The sequence below is a fragment of the Leptonychotes weddellii genome, chromosome 15, assembly GCF_054177405.1.
Source record: "Leptonychotes weddellii isolate Sample4059 chromosome 15, ASM5417740v2, whole genome shotgun sequence".
Lineage (NCBI taxonomy): Eukaryota > Metazoa > Chordata > Mammalia > Carnivora > Phocidae > Leptonychotes > Leptonychotes weddellii.
The window spans coordinates 9,440,395-9,452,745 of record NC_138383.1 but is presented as its reverse complement, the minus strand read 5'-3'; the positions used below and the strand labels follow the sequence as shown (position 1 = coordinate 9,452,745).

At 41.7% G+C, this 12,351-nt stretch overlaps 1 protein-coding gene across 2 annotated transcripts in view; it reads left to right on the top strand.

Annotated features, from left to right (window-relative positions):
• KCNJ16 (potassium inwardly rectifying channel subfamily J member 16) overlaps window positions 1-12,351 on the top strand; it is a 59,360-nt gene that overhangs the window by 37,141 nt on the left and 9,868 nt on the right. The gene's annotated exons all lie outside the window — the stretch shown is intronic.

Genomic DNA, 12,351 nt, shown 5'->3' with positions numbered 1-12,351 from the left:
AGAATTTAGAAGAAGCTGGGGATAATATCCCCAGGGGTTCTGAAAGCCCATAATCCTGCAGGGAGAGCCCAAATTGGCTGCTTATCAGAAGTGTGACCTTCCCAAGTTACTTAGCTTCTCTCTGCCTTTTGTTCGGATGCCTTTAATAATGCCTGTCTCTTAGATATCACTGAATCTCGTTCGATAGGGCATCTGGCACCAAGTGAGCACAAACTATGTGGAGACAATGGTTAATGGCTCCACGTTAGGAGGGAAACTGATGTAGACGTGAGAGTGGGTTAACAGCTAAGCTCGGAGTAATATCTCAAATGACTTAACTCCAAGGAACGTACCCTCTGGTTCTCAGGCTTGAGAAAAGGCCAGCCAATTGCAATTTCATCATAAGGAAGGTAGGCTACTGTTGCATTGTCCAAGGTAGTAGTCCTGGCAATTTACACCAGCCTCCACCTGCTTCTGACTTGGCTTTCTGACCAGCAGTATGGAACATTCAGACATCCGCATTCCAGCCCTGGGCCTCACCTCTTTGATGAGCCCAGTCTCTGCAGGCCAGCGATGGCAGGGGAGGTCAGGAAAGATATGTTATGCCAGCATGGTGGGTAATGGAAGCCAACGAGAGAATGAGGGGTGTTCTTTGCTGTAGACCTAGTTTAATGAAGGCGAATCAGTCATTTCACATTTTGATCTCTTAAAATCAGAACAGCTGTCTCTCGCATGGTCACAGTAGCAGCTTCAAATCAGCGGGGGCAAAGTTCCTAGTTTGTCCGAGTGCTAAGCTTCAGGTGAAAACTACCGACATTTATGGGACACCTACTTGTTGACAATGCTATCTGATTTAGTTCTCTGAATTACCCTTTTTGAAGGGATGGGGATCAAAGAGGTAAAATAACTACTCTGAATTCAGCTAGGTACATGGTGGAGATGAGATGCAAAGAGAAATCAGTCTGACTCCAAAAATCAAATCTAAAGGATGAAGGCAAAGGCACTCTTTTGTTTCCATTATATAAATAGTATCTCTGGAATGATAGATTGTGATAGGCCCTTCTAAGACCAGACCATCAGAACCTGAATTTGGTTCACCTATAAGAGATGGTCTGCCCGGGGCGCCTGGGTGGCTCAGTCGCTTAAGCAACTGCCTTCGGCTCCGGTCGTGATCTCAGGGTCCTGGGATCGAGCCCCGCATCGGGCTCCCTGCTCCGCGGGAAGCCTGCTTCTCACTCTCCCACTCCCCTGCTTGTGTTCCCTCTCTCTCTGTCAAATAAATAAATAAAATCTTAAAAAAAAAAAAAAAGAGATGGTCTGCCCAACCTCACAGTGGGACTCAGGGGCATCCTGGAACACAAGATTGAACTGATCCAGAAGCATTTCCTGCCCTTGGAAACTTCCCTGTCAACCATTATCCTGGGTTTTCTCTAATTTTTTTTTTTTCTAAGAAAAATTCATGATCCAGGCAGAGGGTTTTTTGTTTGTTTGTTTGGTGTTTTTTGGTTTTGTTTGTTTTTAGTTTAGGGCATGCACAGAAATACAAAGTGAAAAGAAAACAGATCAGCTAAAATAAAGTCAGTGCAATGAACAAAAAACATGGGTCAGTATGATCTTTCCTATTGTTATGAAATATGGCTGATAAGATTTAAAACAAATTAGAAGACTCAAGTGTTTTTACTTTAAGGAGACAATGAGGTCTTTCTGACACTTTATGTTTAATCCTCTTGGACAGTCTTTTACCACTATTCATCTCATAGATTTGGAGTAGATGCTATTTACTAATTAATGAAACATAACACAAAATCCTTAAATCTTTGTGAACAAAAGAGACTTTCAGAGTTACATAGTTGAAACCTCCTGTCAAATTCAGGAAACATCTATATATTCTTCAAGCTGATCACCCAAATTCTGAGTAGAGAGTCCTAATCTTCACGCAGTTGTTAGAGATACTAACAATAAAATAGTCTTGATGCAGATATTAAATCTGCTTCCCTGTAAGCCCACACCCAGACCCTTGCCCCACCCTCTGTAACATCACACAGCCAAAGCCTTTCTCTCTTGATGGATAGAAATGTCCCATCTCTGCATTCAAGCCGATGACCTCCTTGGGGCAGAGTCATGTGATGATCTCAGTACAACTAGTTCACAGTACAAGGGATATAGTTGGTACTCAGCAAAGGTTTTGAACACACGAGTCTATATTTTCTTCTTCTTCACTTCTTCCTATGTTCCACTTCTGACCATGATAGTGACTTCTCTTAAAAAGCAAGATACCCAGAGTTGAACATTACACTTCAGATATGAATTGTCTCCAATGGAACAAACTTTTATGACTTTCACTGGAAATTCTGTGTGGATGAAAAACTATTTTTGTTGAATTTTTGCCTTGATTTTCTGGGAAGATGTGTTTTTAAGCTCATTTAAGCTTTCCTAAGTGCTCACCTCTGGGCTTGAGACTGATCAGCTTTGAGGGAAATCATTTGCCTACATTTCCCTGCTGTGAATTATTCCGATCCCTAGAACTAAGGGCATTGACCCTGTACACGTGCACTTCTGCTCCCGGTTTTGAGATGGGTCAATCCATAGAGCACCTAAGGGGTTCTAAAACACACCTTACGGGACTTAGCCTGTATCTCTTGCAGTTAGCTCTACTCGGACCCTGTGCCCAGTCATAGTGACTTTTTCCCCCCTGAGATCAGGTCCAGAGACCCCCTTTCATCCTGATTCTGTTTCTAATAGCTCCTCTTCTTAAGGTTTCAAACTTAAGTTGTGGAATGGTATGAATCTCTTGTAGTCTCCCCCCGCCCCAATATTTACTCTCTGTGTGACCCTGGATAGATCCACCAAACTAGTTCAGCTTCAATTCTGCATCCTTAACATGGGGATAATGCTGACAACTGGTTACCAGAATTTGGAGAAAAATTAAACAGATACATGGACATACAGTGCCTGGCACTTAAGACGGGTTTCTTTTCAGGCTGAGGATTGTACCTGACCCTTACGCTTTCTCTGTCGGGAGCCCAGATCCTAAACCCCAGCTCCACACCTAGAGCCCTGTGACTTTGGGCTATCCCTCTTTAATGTGAATGCTTGCCTGCCCAAGTCCGAACTTGCTGCCTCTTCTCACTTCTCTTAAATTCCCTACCTCTGTGTGTTCCCTTCTTTGTCGTCCCTTGGCCTCTCCCTGGGTGGCTGTTAAGCTGATAAACTGTAATTCTTTTCTCTCTTTATTCTCCTCCTGCAGCTCAGCTGAAGTTGTGTTCTTCAGCAATTGCGTAGCTGGGCCTGCCTCCAAGCACAGCTAATACCCCACTCCAGCAATCCTAAGTCCTTAGCTTTGACCTTAAGACTCTGGCCATTGTATTACCTATATCCACATATATCTGATTTGATACTTAGAAAGACATTGCTATCTTCTCCCTAAGTAAGTGCTCACAGCCATTTGGGGTGACCCTTTCCAAAGCTTCCCAGGCCCCCATCCTGAGAGCAAGAAGTTTTGACAGTGGTGCTCTATCACCAGCTGCTTGGTCAGCCGTGGCCAACACTCTCAAGTCTAGAAGATTCAGAACATGCTGTCGTTCACCTACAGTGTTACAAGATACCTCTCCGGAGTGGAAGGCGCTACTTCCACCTAAAAATTCTGGCCTGTAATGGGCAATACGTTCTTTACCCTTGTGGAGTTTCTTTTGCCATGAAGATGGAATTGTGTTTTTTCCCATCCCAACCTTAGGTGGTTTTGCATTCTTTTATGAGATGGTCAGGTCGGGTCCCAAGAGCGCACAGCGTCGAGGCTCAGGAAAACACAGTTTATTATACTCACAGGCCCTCAAGACAGGAAGCTCAGCACTCAGCACAGGGCCACAAGGGAAAGACCCCAGGGTGGTCAGAAGACAGAAGACAGGAGTGAGGGGATGGTCGAAGCTATGACCTTTATAGGGATTTGTGTGGAGAAGGTAAGGCAGGACAGGATGCCTAGTTTAGTATTGGCTAGTTTAAATAATTTTGGTGGGCTTTGGGCTGTGGGAGTGGTCCTTAGCTCCTTGATACCTGGTCCTAGGATGACTAAGGCAGAAGAATATTGCCTCCTTGAGTGTATGGGCCAGATGAATGAGATAGGGCTCTGCATCAGTTATTATAATCAGAAGCATGTTCCAGCCAGGGTCCTTTGTTATCTCTAAGAATTTCCTAGCCCTAGGAGGGGCAGTCTCTTCCCACAGAATGTTGTGTTGTTTTGTTTTGTTTTCCTTTTTTAGGACGTCAAGATATCAAAATACACAGACAATTTAAAAATATTTACAATGCATAGATATTCTTTCATCACTGATTTGACCTGACAAATAGACTCTCCTCAGTCATTGGTTATGGCATGAATGTCTCTTTATTTTAACGTTGCTGGGCTGCCACTGACAAAAAGCCCCTTCTGTTTTGGGTCCCTCGTCCCTACACCCGCCTCCCCATATCTAATAATCACCATAATCATATGAGAAGGCAGATTTCCGAGTGTCCTTGAGGAGAGCAAGCCCAGGTTCTGTCTTCCCCAGTGGAAATGGCCTTTGCCTACTTAGAGGGATTCATAAACAATCTAGAGCATGTGTGGAGGGGAGGTGGGGGTGTTGATTTTCTAACTCATAGATCAGGAACCAGGCTGACAGACACACACCCTCCTCTCCAGTGCTGAGTCTTTATGATTAGGACTGATCCCTCCATAAGAGTCAAGCTACTGGCTGCACAAGGAATTCATACCAAAATAAGTCTGTGTTCTTTGGATCCAAGCAGTAGGAAGCGTTATCCTTGCTGCTTTCCTCAGGATGCTCTGTGACATCATCCACACTAGATTGTTTTTCCCTTTGTGTTCAAACACTGGCTTCATTCCAAAGGGCGTCCAAAGCCAACAAGCCCACCCACTGGCGGTGTAATCTCACAGTTGGAAATATTCCTCTCCATGAAAAGGCAGCGCCCAATAAGCTTTCATTGACAGCATTCCCCAACACCCCCCCACACCCCAGCTCTGAATTTCCTCTTTCCTTGCTGACACTTCTTAATGGTTCGATGAGGTGGGATTATCCTGCTTGATAGTCATTTATGCTCGTGTATCCTGGTGTGCACATCAAGGGCTGATCTTATCTGTAAAGTGGGTAGATATATGTCAGGAAAGCTTGAAAACAACCACAGATGCTGAAATATTTCCCTACAACTCTGGTGTTTGGACTTCCAGGAATAGCACACAATCTCCCTGATTCTAGAAGATCTGGCTCGAGCCTTATATACAAAAAAAACCATGTACATCCAAGAGCATGACATTAACCTTTATGCACCACTTATAATTTAGTTATGGAGACCTGGGCTGAGGCCTACTTCTTTAGTAGACAACTTCATCTCTCTAAGCCTTAGTTTGTTAATTTGCAAAGCATAAAGGATATAATAAAATTTGCTTTTCAGGATGGCTGTTAGGATGAAGGGAGCGTGACACAGCATTGAGACTCTGAAAGAAAAGATCCAGCTGGACTGAGGGGAAGATGTCACTAAAAGTAGAAGCAGGGAGCACACAGAGAAACTTTGATTAGCATCACAAATTGCCTATTGGCTGGAAACCGAGGTTGCACCACACTGAGCTCCTCGGTGGTGTTTTTTGACTTCCTGGCCATCATTGTTTAGATCATTGAGATTTTTATTAGTGCTGTTCTATTGAACTGACCGTAAAGTCTCCTTGGGGAAAGGGACTAGGGAAATACGCCTCCAGATGGGCAAGGTCACAAATTCCAATGTGTTGTTTCCATACAAAGAGTGCTCTTTGATTCACATGACCAGGATAGAGGACATGAAGGGCACTGCTGAGGTGGGGAAGTGGAGATCAGTTTTGCTTGTTGGCACACGCATAGATCTTGTGTTGCCAAGACAAGCCTGGGACCAAGAACTTAAGAACCAAGTAGAAGTTCTGTGTTGGTTGTGCTGGAGAGGAAGGGGTGGGGCCTTTGGTTTTCACGAGATTTTAGTGCCATTTAGCCAACTATGAATGACTAATAGGACAAATATTCCCTCAGCCTATTATGTTCCCTTTCTTAAATGTTTGTGGATATGGAAGCTGGCACTGGCCTGTTCACAAGTTGTTGAAAATCTGCCGTTGAGGATTGGCTTGTAATTTTTTTTTTTCAATGAGGGCATCCAATCTATGTCTCTACTGGAAAGTCACATGAAATTTGGAAGTTCAAATGCCAATGCTGTTTACATTTCTCAGTTAAAAAGCCAATATTTCTTCCTCTGCTCCTAAACTCTATGAATGGAAAAAGCTATTTTAGTTCATAACATATTCTTTCCATTAAGATTTTAAACTTCGGCAGTACTGCCAAGACTCATCTATTGAATGAGTTTTTCATAAATGTTATCTACCAGACATGGGTGCAAAGTGGCATTTTTATGAAGTTGAAGCAAAAGGTGATTATATTACCAGAGAAAGCATTCGTTTCCATCCCGTCCTCCAATCAGTCTCAAATGAAGAGAGGCCATGTTGGCTACAGTTACAATTGTATGAATAATTTTTAATAAAATCAGTAGCTAAAAATTGTTGAATTTTCAAAACACATTGGAAACCTTCTTACATATAGCTATGCTGTGTACATTCTTGGCTAAGAATGAATTTAGATTTCGATGTGGGAAATCTATTTGTTCAAGCCAAGCACCACTTAAATTTCCATAGGCAGATTATCTGCTGGATGAATTAGCCCAAGAAATTAAAAATAAAAATTCCTAAACTGCCTTTTGCTCAACTGCCCAGAATGTTCCCCTTGATTACATCCTGCCTGTCTGATAGCTTGAATTCGCGGAACAGAAAAATCATTTTAATAGCCTGCAAAGTACAGAAATGGGGCATTCTTTCCAAAGCATATGATTTATTCCAAGCCAAATGCAAATTGATTTCTCATTGCTTTCCTCCTGTGACTTATCTATAGCACCATCTTCCTTCATTAGCCTAGAAAATCAAGAACTAACCAGAAAAGCAAAATGCTGGAGAAGCACCTTTGCACCTTAGATGCTGGGAAGGTCTCAAACCCAACCACCTTTCTTTTGGATTTACAGCATAATGCCACTTTATTATTCTACTATAGATACCTCTGTTCGTCAGCGGGTTGACAAGATGTCTGTGGTATACTTGGCAAATGGAGGCTCCTCCAGGGCAGTAATAGTCCTCATAATGCTCAGTAATAGCCCTCACAATGCCTCAGATATAGTTGAATGTTAATCGAATTGAAGAATACACTAAGGTTGTTTCCACGATTTTTTTCTAGCTCATTACAGGCGTTGATATAGTTTAGCTGAATGAAACAGTCTCTTTTATGATGAAGGTTTAAATATCTTAGCATAGGTGTCCCCATCTGCCCCACACTGAACTCCCTAGTGTCCATCAAGATAAATATACTGGGAATAGTATCACTTCTCTTTTTAAGAGATCTATTACTAATTTGGGTCACCTCTGTTTGCATAGGCATTCATAGATAATAGAATCAAACCTTCCAACTCAGGGTAGGATGATTCATTCTGCTTCTATAACACTGTAGTGCAGACAGAACTATAACTGGTGGAGAAAGTATAAAAAACAAAATGCATGGAAATTCAAGAGTCTATCAAATACTCTAACTTCCATCAGCTACTTAAATCTTCTATTATCTGTGATAAATGGCAATGTTTTTTTGCCAAGTACCAGGTTAATAGAAAGCTAATCTCCTGTAATAGGCAACAGGGAGCTCAGGGTACTGCCCCAGTAGGCTACCTATCTGGATCTTCCCAGGGAGATCTTTTGTCTTACATTTTAAAGGTCTTTTCTCAATTTATCTGTATCCACAAGGGACAATGGAAATTGAGATAACAGCCAATAACAGTTGCTTTCTTTTCCTCCTCAAAGAAGATGTCCTGAGTTTTCATTTTGACAGCTTAATGTAGAAACTCGATCATTTAGAGGGTAAAGAAGTTATAGACACTATTCAGGGAGTTCCTGGTCCACTAGCAAATCATGTGTGTGAGTTCAGTGATTCCCAGATTGAAAAGGCCAATCAGTAGATTCTCTGCCAAAAAGGTCAATTTGCAGGCAGTTTGCACAAAATGGGAAAATGCCAACAGAGAGACAGGACTGGGTTTTCTGTTGGAATGCCATAAATACCAAACTTGAAGAAGGTCAAAAGTCATGGCACATATTTTCCATAGATGACATTTGTTTTGGAATGCACACCTAGGTTCAATCAAAGCAGCTCCCAAACCAGACTATGTGGAAGCTACTAAAGGTCAGTCATAGGTAACCTGGCATTTAATGACTGAGCCACCCAGGCGCCCCTGGTAACCTGGCATTTAGAAAGCAAGGTGGGTGACTAGAACATAATGACTCCTATTCTTAATGATACTTGTAGCTTTTCTGGGCAGATCTGCCATGTCTCCCTGAAGGTTATGTCCAGACAATTAGATTCTAGAAGGGAACTTTCAAACAAGTCTGGGAAATTACCAATCTAATAATTTATGGTTAAAGAAAATGGCAGCCTCTCTCTCTCTCTCTCATCATTTAGATCTGTACTTGAATGGACTGTAGTCATAGCTAGAAGCACTGAAATTAAATATGTATTGAGTACCAGCACCGTGAAAGGAGATTTGGGAACACAACTTCATTTAATCTTCATGACAATTGTATGATATGCATTTTTCAGATGGGCAAATCATGGCTCAAAGTGGATAAGACACTTATGCACAAGTGCCTAGTCTCACTAATGATTAAGCAGATATCTGAACTCAATCTCAGTGTCTCAATTCTCGAAATGCTAAGATAGTAGATCTCTATCTTGAGGATATATAAGAATCGGCTGGGGCTGGGGAGAGGGGGAAGGGGATCAAAATGATTGAGGTGAAGTCCAAGGATCTGCAGGTGTAACGTTCTCCCCTAGGATTTTGCAAGCAGGTTGGTGGTAGACTACACTTTAAGAAACACTGCTTTGGGGGCGCCTGGGTGGCTCAGTCGTTAAGCTTCTGCCTTCGCTCAGGTCATGATCTCAGGGTCCTGGGATCGAGCCCCGCATCGGGCTCCCTGCTCTGCGGGAAGCCTGCTTCTCGCTCTCCCACTCCCCCTGCTTGTGTTCCCTCTCTCGCTGTGTCTCTCTCTGTCAAATAAATAAAATCTAAAAAAAAAAAAAAAAAAAAAGAAACACTGCTATGTTCTACTGCTTGCGGAGGTAACTTAATGAGGTTTTGGAGTTCATGAAAATGAATTATTAAGAACTGGCTAGGGCCATCTATTTAGGTAAATCTACATCATAAACATCTGACCGCCCTTCTTAAATCCACCCATTTCAAAGGACCATTTCCTTGGGTCTTAAAATCTAACAACATAGGCCTTAAAGTAGTAAAGCTGCAAAATAGCACAACTTTTAACATTTTCTTTCCAAAGTTATTGAAAATATTAAGATAAAAGAAAGATGCCTAAAACAGACTTTGGAATAGCCAGCCAAGAAATGAAGGTATTAACAGTTTAATATGTTTTGGAATGGGGAAGGGAGAAAAGCGGGCACTGAGAGGGAGGATTGCATTTGATGCCTGTTTAATTTTAACTTTGCTTTATGTATCCCTGATTTGTTACCAACTGCTTTCATGATTTCTGCAATTGGTCTCCAGTGGCCAAATCTGACCCGATTCCCTCTCCATCCCAACCCCCCCCCTTGTTTTAAATGAGATCTGGTTTTACTTAGATGAATTAAATGTCACTATATTTGTTTCTGTGAATTGTTCCAGCAAAAATTACAGCATCAATGTCTGACTTTAAATGTCTGTAGGACTGTCTGCCTCTCTGGGCTATTTATAGTTGCCTTTTAAAGGCCCTAATAAATGCTTTTAGATTGCTATTGGTTTGCTTTCCCTTTTGGAGCCTCAGAATTAGTACCAACTGAAATTACCTGCTTTTCTTTCTTTGCTAAAGCAATGCATGTTCCCTGTAAAATATAAATAAGCAAAGAGAAGAAAAAGGAAGAGCAAAAAATCATCATACCAGACAGAGAGGGCCACAATTAACATTTTGTTGTACAGCATTCTGTCTGTTATACCAAAAAAAAAAAAAAAAAAAAAAAAATCATGCAAGCTGTTTTACAGCTCTTTTTTTTTAGCCCTGTTTTATTTTTTCCACTGGATGATATGTTTCACAATGTTTCTCATTCTACTCCATCACTTTTAATGGCAATATTAAAAGTACCGAGTAATATTATGATTGTACCATTATCTATGAAACAATCCCACATTTAGTAGATGGCTAGGCCAGGGCCAAAATTTGCTACTACGAATAGTTGTACAAATTAGCCATGTCGCTATGCTCATCCCTGATAATTTCTTTAGGATAAACTGACACAAATGGAGTTGCTGGATCAGAGGCTGTTGCAAACTCCTAGATGCCACTTCGTGCCATCTTACCTCCAGAAACAGCTCAAATTAAATAGCATAATATATATTATATTTGAACATATCTTTAAAATGACGATATAATTACATGCATCAGTGTTGGGAGAACCACACTTCTAATAATGCAATCGTTGCTTTAATAAACTTTACAAAATACTTCTTAGTGCCAAGATCTTTTTTTTTCCAACTCCAGATTTCCGGAGTTCTGCAGCACAATTACGGGCATTAGCATAGTGAAATCTGCAGTCCTAGGGAAGCTGCTAGCCTGAAGTAAACAGTATGATATATATATTTTTTAACTATGTGTGAACTGGAAGCTAGGATAGGGGAGAAGCAAGGTAAATGGAAGGAACTGAGAGCTGATGTTTGCAGAACCATCAGCATTGATGTTTTAACACTTCGAGGAATGCTGATGCTTTTACTAGGACTAAAATCTCCTTAAGGATGTATTAGTTCATTCCTTCAGTGTCTACTTAGTGAGTACCTGCACGTTATGTGTTACTCTGGCTGCTGGAGCTACAGTAGCAAAGAAGTCAAGGGGATCTTTTTTCATGAAGCTTACAACCTATTCCATGGGGCCATCCGGCCAACAAACAAGTCATCAACCAGTCGCGGCAAGCGTTTTGAAATGAAAATCATGTTTACGATTCAGAAAATAAGGATGTGGGGGAGGATTTTCGTTTACCTCTTCTTCAGACATGGCCTCTCTGAAAAGGTGACATTGAAGAGGAGACTTCAGTGATGAGAAGAAGTCACGCAGGCAGAAAAGGAAGTACAAAGGCCCTGAGGCAGGAATGGGCTGGTGCGTTAGAGTGGAATTTAGCAGACTCTTTCTGTAAAGAGTCAGATCATAAATATTTTGGCTTTGTGAATCACATTGTTTCTGTTGCAACCACTCAAGTCTTAAGTAAGTAGCTGCAGACAATTTCATAAATAATGGTCTGAATGTTGTGTTCCAATAAAACTTTATGAAAGTGACCAGTGAGCCAGATTTGGCCCTTAGACTATAATTTTTGGACCTTTGTGTTAGTGAACGAGGGAGACACAGTGATGCTAGAGAGTGAACAGTAGGAAGAAGAATGGTAGGAAGTAATTTCTAGAGGTGAGCAGAGGTCAGAGGTATCTGCTCTGTATACAATACAGATTATGCAAATTCCTCTAACTGCAATGCGAAGAGTGGGAAGATGCTGGAGGGTTTTAAGCAGGAGAGTGACATGTTTTGATTTTATTTTTAAAAAGGCAAGATAGAAGTATGACAAGGGCAGAAAGAGAAAATCTCTTAGGGGTCCGTTGAAACGTGGGGGCTTTGACTACCAGGAGACATGATTAGATTTAAGATCTACTTTGAAGGTGAGCCCACAGGACTTGCTGCTGGTTTATGTGATGGGAGTAAGGGAGAGTGATTAGACCATACTCTTGCATCTGGGAGATATTTTTAAAATGCAAATGAAACTGAATTTTAACTGAATTTTCTCTGTTTCAAGCGATGAAAACTATCCCTGGGTAACACAAGCAGAAGAGAATATTATTGGAAAGGTCACAGGTAGCTTATAGCATCAAAGGAAGGATGAAAAGAGAAAACCTGATATGAGCCGAAGCAGGGAGCAGGAGGAAATGAAAATCTTATCTCAGGAACTGTCTCCCCAGGAGCTGTGACTTGTGCCCTTCTCAGGAGCCACTTAGATGCTCTTCCACACCAGAGACCTCTTGACTCCATGTAGTTGCCTGGAATAACAGGCTTCGGCATCCTTGCATCACGGCCTCAAGAAGCAGTCTCGTTTGTGAAGTTCTGATTGGTCACTCCAAGGTCATGTGACTCTGCTTCAGGTGCAGGTGAAGAAACATTCCGGTGATAAGTGGCTTCTTCCATTTCCACCGCATCATCCTAAACCTAGCCACCATCCTCTCTTACCTGATCATTGAAATGCCTTCCTGGGTTACTCCCTGCGT